Consider the following 20,830-nt stretch of genomic DNA (forward strand, 5'->3'; position numbering starts at 1 on the left):
ATTATTTTTTTAAGGAAATTGTTGGCGAAAAGTCTTTTCAACTGAAAGCACTGGAAGTAGCAACGTCATCCTACTGTCTATCGGTGCAAATCGAAATAAAAATCTAAAATCGCCGCGATCCGATCAGGCTATATCCCTTCTGTCCCGATGCGTCCGAATGCGCCGCGTCCCGCCCCGTCCCGCAGCGTTTGGGGAAATCTAGAGACGCTACGTTATCAATAATATCGAAGTCCCGAATGACGATGTTGTCATATAGATTTTATCGATGAATGATATAAAATAGGCATGTTCAAAGTATCTGGCCCATGCAGCAGACTATCCAGGTTCCACTTGTTAAGCGAAAGTATTATCTAATAAAATATGGACTTGTTCTTTTCGAGAAGTGCAGAACCAACAGACATGTGGTGTGGGTTACCTGGTATCGTACACTGAAAAAAATGTTTGGTTAAGTACTGCTTACACAACAAAAGTGACCACCGAACTTAGTGTTAACTATAACCAAACTAAGTCTAGCTCACTACAGAATTATTTGTTTAATTTACACAACATTTTGTTCCTCATAATAACCAAAGTGTTCGGTGGTCACTTTTGTTGTGTAAGCAGTAACCAAACATTTTTTTCAGTGTACGGTACTCTTATACTCGTATGTGTTGAACCGACATTAATATTATTCCTGAAAATTACAGGTTAGGTTCCTGAAAACATTCTGAAACGCGGTAAGGTTCTGAAAAAAAACTAGCAAAACCATGGTTATATTTCATGAAAACCTGAAATTCCTGAAAACTATGTTTAATGGTAGCTGCCCTATTTGGAAATCATTGGGGGAAACTTATTTTCAGCACCATATCCCGTGGCTGAAATAATAAGTTCATTGATTTTTCTGAGGGCGGACTAGCATCCATATTTTGCCGATGAGACTATCGATAATTAAAACGTCGTGCATCCCTAGCGATATCCCAGTAGAATTCCGATAAGTGAAACGTATTTTCCGGAGGAACACTTTCGGACCATCGCGAGTTTCCATCGCGAACTATGATTGTTTTCAATTCACTGAGTGTAAAATAAAATGAACGACGATCGGCTGGGTATGAATTGGCCGATGTGTTTGCGCAGAAACAGCGTGTGAACTGGAATCGCCGGGGACGGCCGCGTAACTTGATGTTTGTTATTTGAAATATGATACCTACGTTTTTTTTTCAAAACATCTCATATGGTTACATCAGAGTGGAAGATCCTTTGTGAATTATTTTATCCTTCATATGTAGCCTTCACTCGCTGAGTAATTTACTAAACCCACTCTATGTTTAGAAGGAGCTTACGATTACGACCTATAATCTCCACCCCCTCCTACTCTCACCTTTGAAACATTATAACTTCTTACACTGTTAAGTACGAGTAAACTGTTGAAAAATAAGTAAATACATAACACAAATAGTAATAACTAAGTTTATTCCAACCCGTCTGGCGTGGGGAGTGTAGGCCGAATCCACCATTTGTCTCTGATAAATAGTCTTGCTCTTGCAGTGGAAACTAAATGACTTGATGATGATGATAATAAAATTTAATCTTAGAATCTTATTTTACGTACTACTAGCGGCCGCCCGCTACTTCGTACGCGTGGATCCCGTTTTACCTCTTTAGGGGTGAAGTTTCATAAAATCCTTTCTTAGCGGATGGCTACGTCATAACATTTACCTGCATGCCAAATTTCAGCCCGATCCGTCCAGTGATTTGGGCTGTGCGTTGACCTTTGAGTTATATAATTCTCTCTCTCTGTCAGTTTATAATATAACGCGTTAGATTGTAAACTAACAGTGGGTTAGGTTAGGTTAGATTGTAATTTAACTACGTCAGATTATAATCTGACGAAATTCACAATTTTACGGTGACATATATATTTGAGTTATAGATAGTTATGATGTTAGCTGCACATTGCACTAAAACTACTAGGTATTTTATATTCACGGTAACTTTGCCAGCAAGTTTTATTATTGAAATTTCGCCCGCATCGTGTGTATCAAAGTTCAGTCGGGCAGAATGAGTTCGTTAAACAGTTTGGAGCAACTATTTATGATTCCGGAATATTTCCAACGGAGGGAGTCTGTTTGGAAATCTTTAAGTTCCACCTGCGAGGCGACTGGAACGGCAAGTTCTTGGTTGGTCCGCACACTGGCGACAGCAAGCGAAAATAATATATTTAAATTAAAAGGTAAACGCCGGCCATAACAGCATATTACACTTGAAAATTTCGACGGGTTCATCCAATGTCTAAGTAGCTCAGTTGGAAGAGCAGTCACCCGGCAAGTGAAAGGTCGTGGGTTCATTTCCCGCCTTAGGCAGTTCGATTTTTTCAAGTTGTTTATAATTTTCAAAATAAAGGCACTGGCAGGTTTTAAAAAGTCCCATGCCCATTTTCACCATCAATCCCTAATTTTTAACCCCTATGGTAAAACATAACAGGAATTTTGTTTTCATAGGGGTCACTTAAAATTTAGGAATTGATGGTGAAAACGGGCAACAGTCGCAAGTGTGCGGGATTCGAATCCCCGATTAAGTTTGAGATGGCGGAATGTTCGATGCCGCGTAGTTATGCGGAGTCGGACAGACTAGCGCCGCGCCCCTGGTATGCCTGCACCTCTTGTTTCTTCTGATGAGCTTTCGACTGCGATCGTGTTGGGAAGTTTTGGAGTTGGTATTAAAATGGTGAAAGTTTTCAATTGTTTTAACAGCAATAGTCCAGCAATTAGGTGTTTGAAATCTAATTGCTGGACTGCTCAATGATTCAGTAATCTCTCCTGTAAGTAGATAAGTGGCAAAATTTTCAAAAGACCTTTGTTTGCTTCGGCGTTTTTTGTCTGGAGTTATAGAGGTCTTCTATGATATTTTTCTTCACTTATTTTTACTTATTCACTTCGCGGCCAAGATAAGTGTCCCTTTTGGCACACTTTCTATTTTAAGTGTCAAATTGATTGTGTATTTTAGTGCCGAATAATGTTTTCTTCTTTCTTCACTTAAACCAGTTCGTACAATCCAGTGTAATTCTACCCCACATCGACGAAACCAACTTTCAATACAAATCAAATTACTCGGCGTCTGTTTGCCGTGGCGCGGCCGGGAATCGAACGGTGTCCCGTGCAAACAATATTCGATTGGACCTGTCGCGAGTGCTGAGTGGCTGTGTGCTGCTGTTGGTTTAGTTAGAGGCTTAGTAAAGTGATTCGATTAGTTTGCAAGTTTTGAGATTGTAAACGCATCTTTAATTGAAAATGCTTAGGTAAATTTTCTACCCTGAAGTATTTAAAAGGTCTGGTAGATTTATTTTAGTTCATCATAATCATCATCTCAGCCATAGGACATCCATTGCTGAACTTAGGCCTCCCCCAATGCTTTCCATGGTGCCCGGTTGGTAGTGGCTTGCGTCCAGCGCCTTCCTGCTACCTTTATGGTAGGTTATTTTAGTTAAAATTGTTTATTATTGGCTAGTTATAGAAACCTCAGTCTAGCTAGGGATTTAGGAAATGTACCTATCACACAAAAAACTCAGATTGAAAAAGAACAAAAAAGCATTAAAAGCATTGATATTATGCTAGAAAATCTATGCGTCAACCTCGAAATACAATAATATCATTAAAGAAAATGTAATATCAATTTTATCTCTAACTCGAAACTTACACAGCTCTACCTCAGCCTGTCTCCAAACTTTAGCAAAAAGATACAATTTCCAACACGTCTAGACCGCAGATTCGATTCAATATCTTAACCCTCAAACGCTCACGGCGTGCTCAATCAATTCCGAATTCCTCATCTTAGCATATTCTTTCGGTAATAATTTTCGGTTTTCTTATATTTTCGTGGAGGGTGCTGGAGGGTAAGCCTGTAACTCCCTGATTGATTGCCGCCTGCGGGCCCAATCGACCACCAATGCCGGGGATTACGGGATTACCGAAATGGGAATGTATGTAGTGTTAAAATAGCATTTTGTTTTGGGAACGACGCCGTAAGAGCGGGGAACGCCAATGAAAACAGATAGTAAGACGATGAATGTTTCGTGAGAACATGGCAGTCCACAACTGCTGGACGAAAGAAACACCAAAGAGTGTTAAAGAAAATCTTTCTCCGTAATTTTTTTTTATGTTTCACTCAATTAGCAAATACAAGCTACTAAAATGCTTAATTATTTACACTGAAAAATACTCGTATATGTTTATTTAAAGATATTCGGTTTTTAGTTACCAATATACTTAAGCACTTGTTTTGTGGTATAATTATCTCGGTTTTGTTTGTCGGACAGAAAAGAACCAAGAGAACGCCATTGATTTTCTAGATACTATCAAAAACAGTCAATGACTTTTGAAAGAAACGCGAAATATTTCCATCGAATACCTATGTCATGGATTTTATAGTATTAAACAAACGCTCTCATTTATTACACTTACACCTAATATACTAACCAACTAATGCCGTATGTTAAAATCAACCGGACGTAAACGGGCGGAGCAGCCACAAACCATTTCCATCTCAATTTCGTTGCGCCGTCGGCTCGCTTAAATTTTGAAGAGTTCCGGATGAAAACCACGCGCGCACAATACGGGGAATTCCACTTGTGATGTCAGTATTTTTTATTCTTCAGGGTTCTGCTATGAGATGTGAAAACGCCTGTTCAGGTTACAGGGGATTTCCACTTCTCGGTTACACCACTGAAAACAATTTTTGGTACTACCATGGCACCACTCTGGTATTACGAGTACATCTGAAAATCCTTATCTAGTTCAGTTTGATTTACTATTTCAGTCTCTCACATAAAGTTGCTTGAAGCACGTTTGTCGTGGAATCTGATGGTCGTTAAATCTGAACTGTTCACAAATGCAATTTTTCTCTACTTCTTCCTAATTATGTACATAACGTGGACTTAACGAATTTCTATTTACTATTTCACACTTTTTAAAAAATCTTGAAATAAAAGATAGCCTATTTCTTCTAACTCTACGTCACAATTTAGACAGATACAATTTACTTTCGCAAATAATATTAGCTTCGCTATTATTGTACGGGACTCGTATCACTGTGTACTCTGGCACCGCCCTACACAAGGTAATGATCCTTCGTTATTTTGCGTCCGCTCATCTTTCAATAATACATTTGCGCGGCCGCTGCGCTTCACTAATGACGTTTCTTTTGGCCGTCTGAAGTTGCCTCGACAATGCGCCCGCGATGTATAATGCACACTTTGCCATGCTCGTTCTGTTCCCGTTAGTTTTTTTGCGGCTTTGGTGTACTAAATGTATGACTGACAGAAATGTGTAAGAGGAAAATACGAGTATACTTCCTAGGTCTTTTTATCTTCTTATGTTGTAGCTGGGGTCCCAACTGTGAATTTTATGAGCAATAGGTGATCTAAGATCTCGTTCTTCCTTTATTCTAAAACTTTTCAGGTCACGTTATTTTTTTTGACCTTTCACTTCGTTACATCTAATCTAATGTGACGTTTATTCAATTTCAGTTAAACTTCGTCGTCCAATAGTTCCAAACTATTTGTCTTCATTAAACATTTTATAGGCCCGGATTCAAATGGAGAACTGCAGCTTGCTCACCTATTCAATGTTAGGTACTTAATAAGAAGATGACCACGCTCAAGCCAAAAATCTCAGTTCAGAAATACTTACCTTGTAACCGGGCCTTAGTATTATATTTTTTAAATTGTTATTTCATTACTAAATCATTACCATCGCACTACATGCCTCCGTAGTATACCTACTTACTGCCATAGGCATAAGGTGTGATGGCGTGTACGGGCGCCATAAATAAGCGCGGCCGTTTGTCATGACGCCCTCCAGGAGATATGGAACTGTAGTTCGGAGGAATTTTGTGTTCAAATTATATTTTTGCTGTTATTGCTATTTAATTTTGTGTTTAAATGTTTTCTTCAATACAATCATAATGTTCTAAATTTCTTGCCCTATTTTGTAGTGAAAACCAAGCAACATAGTATTTTTTTAAATTATTAACTTAAAATTATCATAGTTTTTTATTTTTTATATTTTTTATTTATTTTATATTTGTATTTTGTCGTTGACCCAAAATAATATCACCTAATGTATGGTTTGCTCTCAAACAAGTAGGTGTACTTAATTATTTACTAATGTTTGATTATTTAGTACAGACACGACCAAACACTGAACGTTGAGTAGGTAGTACCTTGTAAAAAGTAAAAGTACTTTTTGCTATAAAATAAATGGTTTGTTGTGCTAGCTAGTTTATAATTTAAAATTGCTCCAATTTATGTATTAGGTACATCTTGTAAATACCTAAGTAAGGTCTGAGAATAAATAGGTCTTTTTATACAGGGTGTCCCAAAATTTGCACGTCACACTGACACCAGAGGTAAATGAGCTTAAGACGCATCTAACAAGTATATTAAGTCAATTTTTTAAAATAACAAAATGAGTCATATTTCAAAATGGCATGTATTTAAACGATCTTTTTAAATTAGCAAAAACGGCAATTAAAAAAATCTAAATGGTCATCTATTTTAATGATTGATCCTCTTTTTTTGAGACATAAAATAAATGAAATCGATCGATATTTTAATCTCTTTTGAACTACGCAAAAAATTATTGAGATGTAAAAATTATATCTGATCGTTACTTGTTGGTCCTCAAAAATAAAAGAAATGAGCATCAAATATTCAATATTGTGATACTTTTTTAAATAATTCGATTTGTATAAATTATTTTTTGTCTATATCAAATAATCTTCAAAATAATTATGTTATGGTACTTATTTTTATTAAGTTGTAGTCAAAGGATGGAAACTATTTAAAGGCACTTGATGTTCAAATATTTATTTTTTATTAAAAAAGCATACTTAATAACACGTTCACACTGCGTTATCGGGTCGAATTGACCTTAGGTGCTGGATGCGTTGGTGCGGGATGGATATATTCGGTCTTTTCAGTAGTACGAAAGAAACATATTGTTTTGCAATTGTTTCGTCAAACACAGTAAATATTTGGAAAAAAAAACTTATCAGGTCCTTACGACCCGATGTCGCACTAAAAGTAAACAAATATCGTTTAGTGCTTTTATCGTGTCTGATCGACCCGTTGACAGATGACTTTAATATGGTCACTGATCACGGTCGAGATCGGTATACTAAGAGAAAATCAATCTTGCGATTTGAAAAAAAATAAAGAGGTAAAAATTATGATGTCGGGTTCAGGGATGACAGAAGTAAAAAAATATTTTACATAGCGCCTCTAGTCCCAAACTAAGCAAAGCTTGTAATTTAAACAAACATGGCAATGTACCATTCTGCTTGGTTAATGGCCGCTAAGCCCAGAGCCCCGATTACGGTAACTTTTATAACGTCTACAATCCAGACGCGTTTCTGATTCGTCGATACGATTGGTCAAAACAGCTGACGTACGCTGTTGAACGACCAATCGTATCGCAGAATCGAGAAGCGTGTCTGGATTGTTGACGTTAAAAGTTACCGTAATCGGGGCTCTTGGCCAACTCAGTAACCAATGACGGACGATTGTCACTCAACCACAAAGTACCGCGTAAATTAAAAGATATTTTTTAATTGAAAATATTAACCAATAATATTTTTAGTTAGATCAAATATATTTTAAAGTTAAGTTATACATAGATCGAAATGTATTTATTAGGTGATCAATATTAAAAGGCAAACTTGATATAAAAATCATCAAATTAACAAAATTAAAGATCAATAACTAAAAAAGAGGATCAAATATTATTTTTGTTTACCAAATATTAAAAGAGTATGTTAAACATAAATATAAAAAGGGAAAGTAGTCTTACAGAATATGATGATGAGCTATCTAGTAAATTGACGTTAAAATCTCCACAAACTAAGACCTTTTTGTTGCTGTTACAAGTTTTATTAAGAGCATCCTCAATAGCCGCTTCAAAAATACCAAAGTCCCCAGAAGGGGGTCTATACACACATACAATGATGTAACTCTCAAGCTCGACACAGGAAATTTCGACAACACGCTCAACTGATAGCCCTACTACATCTTTGCGTTCTTTATATTTAATATTATTATTCACAAATATTAAGGAGCCTCCGTGAATGGCAGACTTCCTGAAAAACGCGCTACTTAACTGATAATTATCTATATGAAAAGAGCTTTCATATTTCTTTAGCCAGTGTTCAGTAATACATATTACATTAATATCAAAACTTTTCAAGAATAGCTCTATTTCTAAGACTTTGCTGGCCAAGCCTTGAATATTTTGATGAACAATCTTGAATGTTCCGGGCTTGGCCTTTGTCGAGTGCCTCAGTTTAAACAACTAGTAGTAGGTACAGTCATAATATTGTTACTATTTACATACTGAGATATCAAATTATTAGTACCCTCACTATGATCAGTTTTATGAATATAATTACATTTAATATTGTATGCAAACAATGAGGCTAATTTATTCTTCAATTTTTTAGAGAGATACATTGTATCTACAGTCAACTTAAAGCTAGAAATAAATTTATTTACGTCAAAAAGTAAAAGTGCGTCGCTATGACGATAAGTCAAGTTATACATAAGTATATTTAAATCAAATATGTTCTTGTTTATCTTATTTAGATTATACCCTGAATTTACATAGGGTAAAGTACACAAAATTATATTAAATTTTAACCTATTTTGCAAATTTAATAGTTGGTCAATATTTTGAATTATACTCTTTTTATCTACAGAGTAACTATTACCATACATTATAATTACATTGGAGTTCTCATCTAATTCTTGGTAGATCAACTAATATAGACAAAATAAATAATATAAAGATAAAATATAATAAAATACATAATTTATTCTTAAAAGTGCACATACTAAAAAGATCAATTAGTTTTTAGAGGATCAAATAATATTGTCCCTTTCAAAATTCATCAAACTTTTCTATGGAAATGAATAAATAAAATTGGTCATATCTTAAAACTTATGAAACTCTCAGTTACCTCCAGTGTCGGTGTGACGTGCTAATTTTGGGACATCCTGTATAAAATGCAGTGAGCGTGTGTAGGTACCTACAAGATGGGTTGTATCAAAATTAATATTGTAAATCTCAACCCAAGTGCATCCCACTTTTCACCCCTAATCCCACTTAGCGCATAACTATCACCCCTTACTAACGCGCCAGCGCAGCCGGCGGCTCCCACCGCGCAATATGCATCGCAAACACGCGGGATTAGCGCACGCGCCGTAATCCCGGGATTAGGCCAGCGGGGGATGCCCGGGATTCTTCCAAGTGTTTTTAAAACTTGGAACATGCTGGAATCTGACATCACTTATTCAAATTCCATTATGAGTAGGTGTTGTTATTACATAGCTCTTGAGTTTCTGAGTAAATAAAATAATATTAAAACTTAAGAAAGTGTCAATGTGTGCGTTAGTTATTAAATATGAACCACTGTATATTAACTACATTTTGATACGGTTCAGGTATGCTATCGATAAAACGCATTTGTACGATTTTTTTACAGCAAATAAATTAATATTCTTCTGTTTTTACAAAAGTGCGATATAGGTACTCAGTATTTTGTTAACCAAACAAGTAGGATTTCGTGTAAACAGCTGTTTGGGACATACTATTATAGGTACAATCGTGTTACGGTTTTGCACATAATTTTCACCATTGTATTTCAGGAATATGTTTTTATATCAATAAAGCACCATTGGAATTGAAGTACACTTGTAGTAACAGGTGTATAACTAATCTCTGTTACATCTGACGAGAGAGACGGCAGACAACATGACAGCCTGTATTTATCTCGTGCAAGATCTACTATATCATGTCATGAGATAAATGCATTTATTATAATAATATCTGCTCGCATTTATCTGTGCTCGTGTCGGAAGCATTCTTGCATCGCCAGCAATACTGGTTGTTTACTTTGCAGTCATTTTATGTAACTCTATCAACTTGAATGCTTTTTATTTCCAAGTAAAGTTGAAAAAATATTTTGTCTCGGATGGGAATTGAACCCATAGGTAATAGCGACTACCTTCTTTGACCGATGAGCTATGGAGATATTCAAACATAGAGTGAAGCTACTAATTTGTTGAATTTCAATAAGAGTTTTTTGAATTTGTTAACAAAACCGTTTATTTAGTAAGTGATTTCTGAAAGTAAGTAACATGCTATATCGGTTTGATATCATGTTGTGAACACCGAAATCCATTGGAACTACGAATTAAATCTGAACACCGACCAATCCACTTGCCATATTGGACACGTGTTGTAGGAATAAATTGTACTAAACAAACTAAATAACTCTTTCAAACTAAGCCACATGGTTTGTGGTGACGCTGGAATTTTGATAGGTATTGCAGTTATTAGAGGAAGTTGTGAAATTATGAGAGTAGTTAAAGATATAGAGAGTCGAGATTTTAAACTAAATAATATTAAAGTTTTATTGTAAAATCCCGTTTTTATAAAAAAATAGAGTAGTGGAGTGGACACAAGCTCAGTAGAGAACGGAGTACCTAGTTGATAACTCCTTTACTTAAGTAAAGTTCTTCTTTCTTATGTTAGTTTTTGTTTGTTAGTTTAAAACGAAATTGTTTTTTTTTTAGAAAACAATAACAATTATAAAAATTAAAGTAAATAAAATTAAACTAAACGTTTGGTTCAGTTGTAATCTGAATATTCGTCATAATTGCGCAAGCATCGGTGGTTCAGTGGTAGAATGCTCGCCTGCCACGCGGGCGGCCCGGGTTCGATTCCCGGCCGATGCATATTAATTTTTTATAGTAATTTTTTATTTTGGTACATACACATTTTAATTTACTTTTACTGTATATTATTACTTTAGATCATTACACAATTGTTATTTTTTTATAGACGATATCCATTCAGTAGTTTTTGCAGGACAGTAGGTGATAGATAATAATACAATAAATATCCACCCGTCCTCAAAAGTTTTCACGATTAGTTACTTACTTATTAATAAAGGGTAATGCTTTTTGTAAATAAATGAAATTACAATTCGAAAATATAACTACCTATTTCAAGATAATATAATTATCGTGTAACCGCCAGCCTCAGTTAGCTCTAAGCTCCAGCATGGCGGGGCGCATGATAAGTGAAACGCGCCGGCTGCAGGCCGGGAAGTCCTGTGGGATGAACCGCCATCACACGCAGAGAGAATATTACTGGATGTGCTACCAGACGTTTACTTACCTGCAATAAATTAACACACTTTTAATTTGACATGTCCTGGGAGTTGGGACACAACGTTGACAGACAGGAATTGTTATTTAATAATCTATGACAAGTCTATCGTCATAGATTTTGAGCTTTCGTGTATGCCAACGTTGCTGAACGGATCACGCATAAAATATAATCCGAAGAGCTGGAACTACCGGAACTGGATCCGGAACTGGACCCGGAACTTGAGCTGCCTGTGGGAAGAATGGAGAAGAAACCGTGAGACATAGATATATGCTAGAGTACATTATGCTAGAGTGGCGTATTGAGATATTAATATTATATATGAGATATTAAAGTGGCATAGTTGTCATAAATAACATGAAGAAATTAATTTAATAGGTCTAAATACAAATGATCAGAAACAGTCAATCAAGCCCCGGAACGTAGGTATAGCTTTCAAAATACAGATTCCTACTGCTTAGTTCTACTGGTAGTGTCCACGGATAATTTAGTTTTTCGGTTAAATATCTAATGTAAATCATATCCAGTGCTTCTATGAGGTTGCACCAGTAGCTGTTACCGAACGGCAACTAAATAACATAACTGGAGGTGAATATAACAATGACGTCGGACTCGGCCGGCAACTTTGATATCTCGCCACTAGCCGCTGTGTTTGCGACATTTGTGAAAGGCTTGCTATTTACTGCGAGATATGTTTGAAGCAAATCATTGTTAAAAGTTTAGTTGGGTCGGTTACATTTGTCAATTTAGAACATTTTAAAATGTCTTTAATCATAAATAAATGGAAAAATTCTGAATGGCAAATCAAATACTAGTTATACAAAATTCCGTCATTGCCATTGCGCGTCCAAATATGAGTCCAAGTTTTACTTGTACCTCTATAAAGATTTCATAGTGTTTCCATTTATAACAATTTGATTTTAAGTCCGAATTCTTATAGCACGATCAATTTTAGTTTTTCAATGGATTTATAAAAACTTTGTGACCAAATAGAGGAAGGTTTAAAGTAAGTTTATAATATTCTGCTGCTGTTAATTTTATTAAAGCACCTCGTCTTGCCTTTACCCTAGGGAAAAAAAAGTCTTCAAAGCCCGACACTGAGACGAAATGACTTAGCGCTAACTAAAATAACAATTCAGAATTTACGAGTCTCGTATTTCAGAATGTTTTTTCAAAAAGTTTTATGTCCATCTAATGTATGCAAATTGGGAAACTGAAATTTAGCAAAACTTCTTCAGAAGGGTAGATACCATAGTCTGGCGGTTGCAGTTCTAATTTGATTTTTAAGTTTCACTCTTTCGTGGAATTCATAGTTATTTGTCTGCAGCTCCGCTTGTATTAATTTGTGAAAGTTACCAACTCAGTTCACATGATTAGGTTTTTTATTATTTAGAGCATTTTATTAAGTACATATTATTATTTTGTTTATTATGTGAAATTGTTATTAAGTGTGCGCTTTGTGTATTTTGAACAAATAAGTGTCTCATACGCAAATAAATTATTTCTATTCTATTCTACACCTTTTGCCCAAAATAAATCTGATGTAAATGACTTATTTATTTGATGTTATTTAATTGTAGTCGATTCATTATAAGGAGATTAACGCTAGAAATATTTTTTTTATTTTTTATTTTTTTTATTTTTATTTACCCTTGCTCTCTAGTCAATCACTCCAGAAATAAAATTTAACTAACCACAACTAAAACTTAATTTAGGGGAACTAACACAAAATCACTCGTAAAAATATCAGTCGATACGCGTTTACGTGCGATGTAGTGCACCATTTAACACCCCCCCGCATTTTATTGCTTAATAATTACCGCGGTTAGTGGGCTATGTCTAAGGGAAATACGATAAACTAGTGAGGTTAGTTTATAGTAGAGCCATAAAAATACTATATCTTTATGGGGTGACGCGAGGCGCTAATAGCCCTCAATAAATTTATATCTATGCGACTCTTGTGTGACCTTATCATTTGATTACCTATTAATTCAACTATTTACAGCAATAATCGTGTAGAAAAGTGAACTGAAATGGATTTACAGTTTTAAAATTAAAGTATTTACTTATTTCATGTTAATACTTGTAATTTGTATCTGTTTTTTTTTTGGTAAAATTGTTTTACCCAAAATCACTACAAATATTTTGAACAAAATATAGTTTTCTTTGTCAATTGTAATTTTTTATTTGTATTTATCATTTATTTATTTCTTATGCAGCCTTAGCAGGATATAACCCTTTTGCATTGCTTAGCTAAGACTGTCACTTAAATACAACTTACAATTGCTTGAACCGAAGTTATCCAGAAACTTTCGCACCATTACCGTAAAAACTTTAAATCGCACTTCGCTAGGGATTGCACCATCCACTTCATCCAGATCTAGAGGCATTATATGCACATAAAAATTTTATTTACCCATAAAAAGAAGTAAGGGAGTGATTATTGAGTCGCTCGCTGTCCGACGACATGATTGCGCAATAAAAGGGGGACAAATTGGTTTAACATGTAGTTAGGGGGGACAGTTCTACTGTGCGCTTTTAAAATTTTAATGTAGGTAAAGTGCTTAGCTAGAGCTTTTAAGAACATGTGTCTTCAATGTTTACTGTTTTCACTCCCGTTTTAAAAACGATTTCAATACAATGAAAGAACCTGTGGCAAAATTCTAAGCTATCAAAATACAAATTCCTAATTAGACACTTTAAATTACATATTCTATCTATGGATTCTTCATAAAGTTTTATATGACTTAATCCCTGTTAGATAACAAGCAGTTCATCTCATCAGAATTAACTAAATCAGTCGTCTATAAATAGTAGTAACCAATGCCACTGTAAAACGTTGTCCAATGGCTTCCAAGTAGAAAATGTATAACGAATACCAATGCAAAACTATAACATTATCTCTTATAGCATCTACAATCAACATGAAAGTTAAGCTGGGCGGGCGATCAGTCTCGGTTAGTCCGCCGCCCTAGCATACCGCGCCGCCCGCCCTCACGACGCTGGTCGCGAATTACGAACGATTTGTTGATCAGACACTGCCACTTTTTTGTCAAAAAAAGTATTTGGCTGTTTAAAAATCGAACACGATGGTGGAAATGACAGTTTTCTTTTGTTTTAATTATGTTGAGACATTTTGATGAGACTGTTGGTGTTTTGAAGTTTGGAGCCGGTTGATGTTGAATGTGGATGCCAAGGTGAGATAGATGCTTTTTAATTACTTTTTATAGCATTTACTCATTTGTTTTTATTATTGTTTTAATAGACTTTGTTTATTTGTGTTGCGAATAAGTGGTCGACTGTTAATTTTGCGACAGTGGGCTTCTAATATGATGAAAATGTTTGTAATTAAGACGGATTTTGCCTTTTTAAAGTCTTAGAAACGTTAAAAAGCTATGAATATTATGTACTCCAGAACACAGCAGCACCATACTTTCATAATATCTGAAGTCGAAAACTTTACTTTCGTGTAAGAGTTTATTAATAACTAATAAAAGATCAAAAACATTTATTATAAGCATAATAAGCCATAACATATCAAAGGGCTCGTGAACTTAAGGTCGGTTACTGATAATACTCATAAAGTTTAGTTAGGCGCGTTAAAAATAACTGCCAAGTTAAACAATCGAAAGGTGCATAGGGCTGCCGAAAAGTACATGAACAATACTTATTTTTATAGAACAATATTTTTTCAAAAGTTATAAGGTAGGTAGGTATAAGGCTTACTTATTTTTATTACCTACTAGCTTTCCGCCCGCGGCTTCGCCCGCGTGGAATTTCGTTTGTAAAATTTTCCTGAATTTTCTTTGCTATAAACCTCACGGAGCCCGAGACCTTTCCAACGAATGCAAAACCGTGGAAATCGGTTCGTGCGTTCTGGAGTTATAGCGTCAGGAAGGAAAACCCGACTTATTTTTATATAGTAGATAGATAATATAGGTTATATCTTAGATATTGCATCCTACATTTATTGCATCGTTCTACATGTTTATTGGCGAGCATAATTTTTATGACTAGGAGTCGAATAAATTATTACATAAAACATATACTTAATACTTAACGAAATAAAAGGGACTGAATTTTTAACCCATTAAGGCTTTTGCAATATCTTACACATGTCAACAGTCTGTCAAATTCCATACAAAAAACACCGGTTATAGTAAGATGGTGCAACTCATCCTAAAAATAGTACTTTTCTTTATTTATAATAGTATAAAAATAATTTAAAACACAACAATAGACAGCCCTAGGGTGTAGTTGGTCGTGGTGTTTACTACGGCGGTCATGACAGACTAACGGCTGCTTAGTTCATGGCCTTTATCTCCACGTCAAAGAGAGCATCATAGTTTTAAGTTAGTAATGGTTTTTGTAAGATGATTTGTAAACACACACGAGATTCTTTTATTTAACCCATCAAGTCTCGCGAATTGAGACACAATAGGAATCAATTGTGACGTGGTCTTATGCGACTGCTTGGAAATTGATGGGTTAATTATAATTATTGCCAAAGAGATACCTACTATTTTTTTTATTTCAACTTAAAAGAATTAATTAACGGGTTTTATTTGAATTTTGAAAATCCTGACGTCCTTGTAAAAGCGACACAAAATATGAACAACAAAATCCCAACCGGATGCATATTCCGATGTAGGTAATATACCGAAACAAAAGTAACAGTTTATTGGAATCGCTCTAGATTCTTTTTAACAGTATACAGCTTTAAAACATACAGTTACGAACAAAGACCTCATACTGAAATAGTGACACAATGGACAAAAACGTGTACATATTTACCTCACCTTTTATAGTTTAATTCCACATGACAATATATTTTTCCAACATACGGAAAACAATAGATTTAACCCTATCAGCGCTGAAATACCACGAGAGCGCAGTTATTTGCCTTTTGTTTTGAAATATTTTTGCCGAGGACTATTATAAAAATATACACTAGTAACTTCGGCAAGGATGCGCTTGTATCATGTAGTAAGGTAGGGGACGGGAACCAGCGGATGGCGTAGCGGAAAAAACACATAATAAATAAATTTTCTTTCGTTTATTTTAATGAAAAACATATGCTTATCAGTTAAATGATACACACGATTTATATCTGAAACCATTGGTCTTCAGTAAAAGTGCCTGAAAGATGCTCGTTGAAGAAAAAATGACATATTAAAGCTACAATTTGCTGTGTAGTCATCCTAACTAGAGTTGTGGACAGAACACTACTTGCATTTCAAGCTGAATGTTTCTTGGCTCTAGTAACCAAAATAGTTAATCGAGTTAAGTCATTAATTACGAAACAATCCATATAGATGGAAATTATAAATAACTTGAAAAAATCGAGTCCAGTCTAGTCCAGTCCATATAGCTATTGGTAAACGAGAAATTGAATACATCATCCTCCAACACGCTTAATAGTATTGTGTTTACCTTCGCTATACTTACTACCCTGTCTTTATCTGAAGCTCTATAATAAGTTTGAGCTAATCTGATGTCGGAAATTACACGTAAAATATTGAGCTCAAACAAACATGTCGACTAAAATTTTGACCTCAATATTTTGAACCCGCTGCGCCCGTGACCGCGGCCGCCACCACACGCGACCGCTCTCCAGTGGAGGGCTCTCGTGGCAGCGAGCGGGTTAAACTCGTCGCCGTTTAGCGCTCGAGTCGCGCGGCAACTTTTGTTTTGCCGCGCGGCGAAAAATGTAAACATTGTTGCGCCTTTCGCATTGGAGGGTTAAGCAAGTTTCAACCCATTGTTTTTGTTGGTGAATGTATTTTTTATTTGGATCATTGTTACACTTTTTAATGCGGTTGTGCAATTACTGTTACGAGTGACATTCAACACAGATCTTTATTTTTAAATAATCTACACAAAATGTTAATCAGAAAGTGTGGTTTGATGGTGAGAAACGAAGCGTTCATTGAAGTGACAAGTTGTCTGTCACTATCATCAGTTTTTGGGTATGGTTTTTGAAGATTAATTTTGACCGCTGTTGATTTTTTTTGTGTTCCGAGGTGAAGTCTCTTTGTTTGCATCTTTCTAAATAAATTCCCTCATTCTTCGTAGCAGAAATCTTTTGCCTACTACGTATACATAGATGATTTTTCGTAAGTAACGTAAGTGCGCCTATTAACGACCCCCCAAAATTTGTATCCTATTACCGCCCTATTTTTCTTTCTTTCATAAAAGACATAATAACAGGTTCCAGAAAACACGTTACCTAAAAAATATCTAGATATGTTTATTGACTATCAAAACGATTAAAGTTTGTATTCGTAAATAACCAGTAAACGGAGTTATTTGACATTAAATGGGACGCGCCCGCAACGGACGCACTTTTCATACTGACGCGCTCCCAGCTACTTAAGGTGCACCTTGTTATTAATTAGCGATTTTAACACATTCAAAATTAGTATACCAACATGTTTTTGCATAACAATATTAATTCGTACTTTAGTTTCCTTAATAAACCCTCAATATAGCCCTCTCGCTGTATTTTTGTGGCTTAAATACAATTTTAAATAAGGGCGGTATTAGAAACACTTTTCATAATTTTGTTCCTAATAACGACCCATGGCGTTGTTAGAATTTTGATAAAGTTTTTTGTTTTAGTATTTATATCTCTAATTACGCATTTAACCTCCATTTTGTTGTCTTGATCGATTCATAAGAATATTTCACATAATTAAATCAATTAACGCCATACGTTAATTGTCATAGTTTTGGCATAAAACTGCAATGAACATTAAGGAATATCTCTAATAATGTATGACAATAGATTTTATAAAAACCTGTTAAATTCTAATTAGTACCTATTTGATATAAAATAAACCTAATAAAAATGATACTTCACTGATTACGTCTTCTTTAAAGTAGATATTTTAGCTGGTTACTGTTTTTTTTTACGGTCGCTAATAGAATAAAGTAATATTCATACTTAATTCTATTACCGCCTCATAACTATAACGCCACCTACGAAGACTTATAAGCCTGTATTTTGTATATAACTAACATTTATGACATGACACCAAACCAATCATGCATTATCACAACTACTATGTAACTTTTTCAGATCTTTTGAATAATAAAAAAAAAATATTTAAAATAATTATACAGACAGTTTCCAATTGTCCATAGTTTAAATTAAAATACACAATCACACACAATTAAAATAAAAAAACAAAGGTCAAAAACTAATTTAAAATTATAGTCAAATTAAAAATAACGATAAAATATTAAATGAAAATTAATTTTTATTAAAACTCAAATACATATCGTTTAAATAATGACCCCCACTACTCACTAGAATACCGGGTTCCGCGTAATCAAGTATAATAGAGGAATTTATTATTCTACTATTTTTGCCTGATTATTTATTTATTTTCGAGAAGCGTGCCTTTTCTCTTTTAATAATAAAAAAATAATACCTTGAAAAATAAAAACAAATAACTAAAACTAAAAGCAAAACAAATTTAACTTGAAAAAATCAAGTGGGTATAGTAGGAATCGAACCCGTGCCTCTTGGAATATATCCAATTGAAGAGCAATATTCTTAGCGGTCGGTAATAGAAACAGAAAAAAACGTTAATAGAAACACACCTCGTCTATAGGTCGGTAATAGAAACAACTGCTTTTTCAGATTAAATTGCTATTTATTAATTATTGTGTGATTGAATACTCATTGTTACTACTTGAATTCAAAGATTACTTCATCGTTGTTATAAATAAATTAAAATGTCTTTTCTATCACCACGTCTTATATCTAATTTTCTAACGTTTATCCGAAGTCAGCTTAAACTGGCGGTAATAGGCGCATTTACGTTAAGTAATTCAAAACAAAACTCTTTTTTCTCTTAACTCCAGGGATAGATTTTAGTGCGCTTCGGTTTACACATTAGTATTGGCCTGATGAACAAAATGCACTATGGGTTGATTCTAGGCAGCACTTGCTTCCATACATGGATTGGCACTATCCTTTCAGTTTTGAACTTAAGCTCAATCAAAACGTTTTCCAGAACTACCCTCGAAGTCAACAAACACTTACACATGCTAAAAGAAAGATTCTGGAACCAAAACTAGATTAGGATTCCGGCGGCGCTGCAATCACGAGGCATTGTGGCCAATCGAATTACCCGCACGCGCGGCGAATGCGGGCACACCCGCGCCGCGCACGCGGGACATCGGACATTCCAAATTCGAATGCACGTTCGGTATTCAAAAATTGAAATAAACACGTTATTTATACCAATTTAACAAGTCTTTTTTTAATATGGAAGAAGTGAAAAAAGGGATTTAGGGGAGGCCTTTGTCCAGCAGTGGACGTCTTTCGGCTGAAACGAACGAAAAAAGTGAATGCAGTAAGAGGTACATTATTAAACTTCTCGTTACCCGTATTATATTCTCACCGAATACAATAAATGAAACGTATCATTTTTAAAATGAAAACTACAAATGATTGCTAGATGGATGATAGTCTTTTGTATTACAGAGTAACACTATAATATTTATTAAAATGAAATTGTTGACTATTGTAATCTATCGATGACAGATCTAAGCGTTACAAACATTAATACAAACATCTGTTCAATAATTTTGAAAACATATGCAAAAATTATTCATTGTCAATCGGTCACATTAAAGCCGACACATCAAACACATCTGCGAATTTTGTCATCTCGACATGAGCAGTACAAGTACACTCCAAAATGAGCTCTATGTGGAATCGGTTAAGGTAGAATAATTGGAAATCGATTAGCGAACGTCATGTTTGGATTAATGACGCCCGCGCAGATGGTCGCGGTTCCAGCGCGTGATAGATGACCTGGCGGTGATACAGCATGCGCAATTTGATATTGTTACAAATTTGCCTATTGTCTACTTGGGGGGCTGGCATAATTTAGTTCAGTCTGTATTTACTAGTGGGAAAAATATCATAATCATTTCAGCTAATTTCACCACCTTCCATGAGCAATGAGAGACTAATGCCCGTTTCACCATCAATCTTTAATGTTTAAGTGACCCCTATGAAAACAAAATTCATATTATGTGTTACCATACCAAAAATTAGGGATTGAAGGTGAAAACGGGCATAAAGAGCACAATTTACCGATTTTCTCATTCACGATCTTTTTAGCTGAAGGAAGTATTTTACTAAATTTGCTTAGACGTGGTCTTCACACGAGAACCCGTCTACTTAGTCTATCGTCGGTGCTGCACAACACATTCCCTTCCCGGCCCTGTGCCATTTTAATTTGATAAATTATACGATTGCAGGTGGACTGTAACAGTGTTGTTTTAATAATCTCTATAAATTAGATCTTTAACTAATAAGATCTGTTGAGATAAATATATTCGATTTCGATTCGATTAAGTTTGAATAATAAACAAAGAATATGCTCACCCCCGAATATAATATTATTCCGATAGCCATCCAATCAAACTTGTGGCTTATAGAGGAACCACTTAATTAATGCAAGCCATACTTAAGACGACAACCAAATTACATTTCAAACAAAATCCGCGTGCACAAATTGCATTTACATCACACCAACCCTCCAATGCTCAACTGGGGACCGGGGGGGCCGGGCAAATCGAACTTATTATAATATAGATGGAAAATT

At 35.0% G+C, this 20,830-nt stretch overlaps 1 non-coding gene across 1 annotated transcript; it reads left to right on the forward strand.

Annotated features, from left to right (window-relative positions):
- The first annotated feature begins 10,694 nt into the window (after positions 1-10,694).
- TRNAG-GCC (transfer RNA glycine (anticodon GCC)) lies at positions 10,695-10,765 on the forward strand. The gene has a single exon. It is a non-coding gene; the product is annotated as a tRNA-Gly (tRNA).
- The last annotated feature ends 10,065 nt before the right edge of the window (positions 10,766-20,830 follow it).

This window comes from Ostrinia furnacalis, unplaced genomic scaffold (genome assembly GCF_004193835.3).
Source record: "Ostrinia furnacalis isolate ACB-3 unplaced genomic scaffold, ASM419383v2 OfSCF1491, whole genome shotgun sequence".
Lineage (NCBI taxonomy): Eukaryota > Metazoa > Arthropoda > Insecta > Lepidoptera > Crambidae > Ostrinia > Ostrinia furnacalis.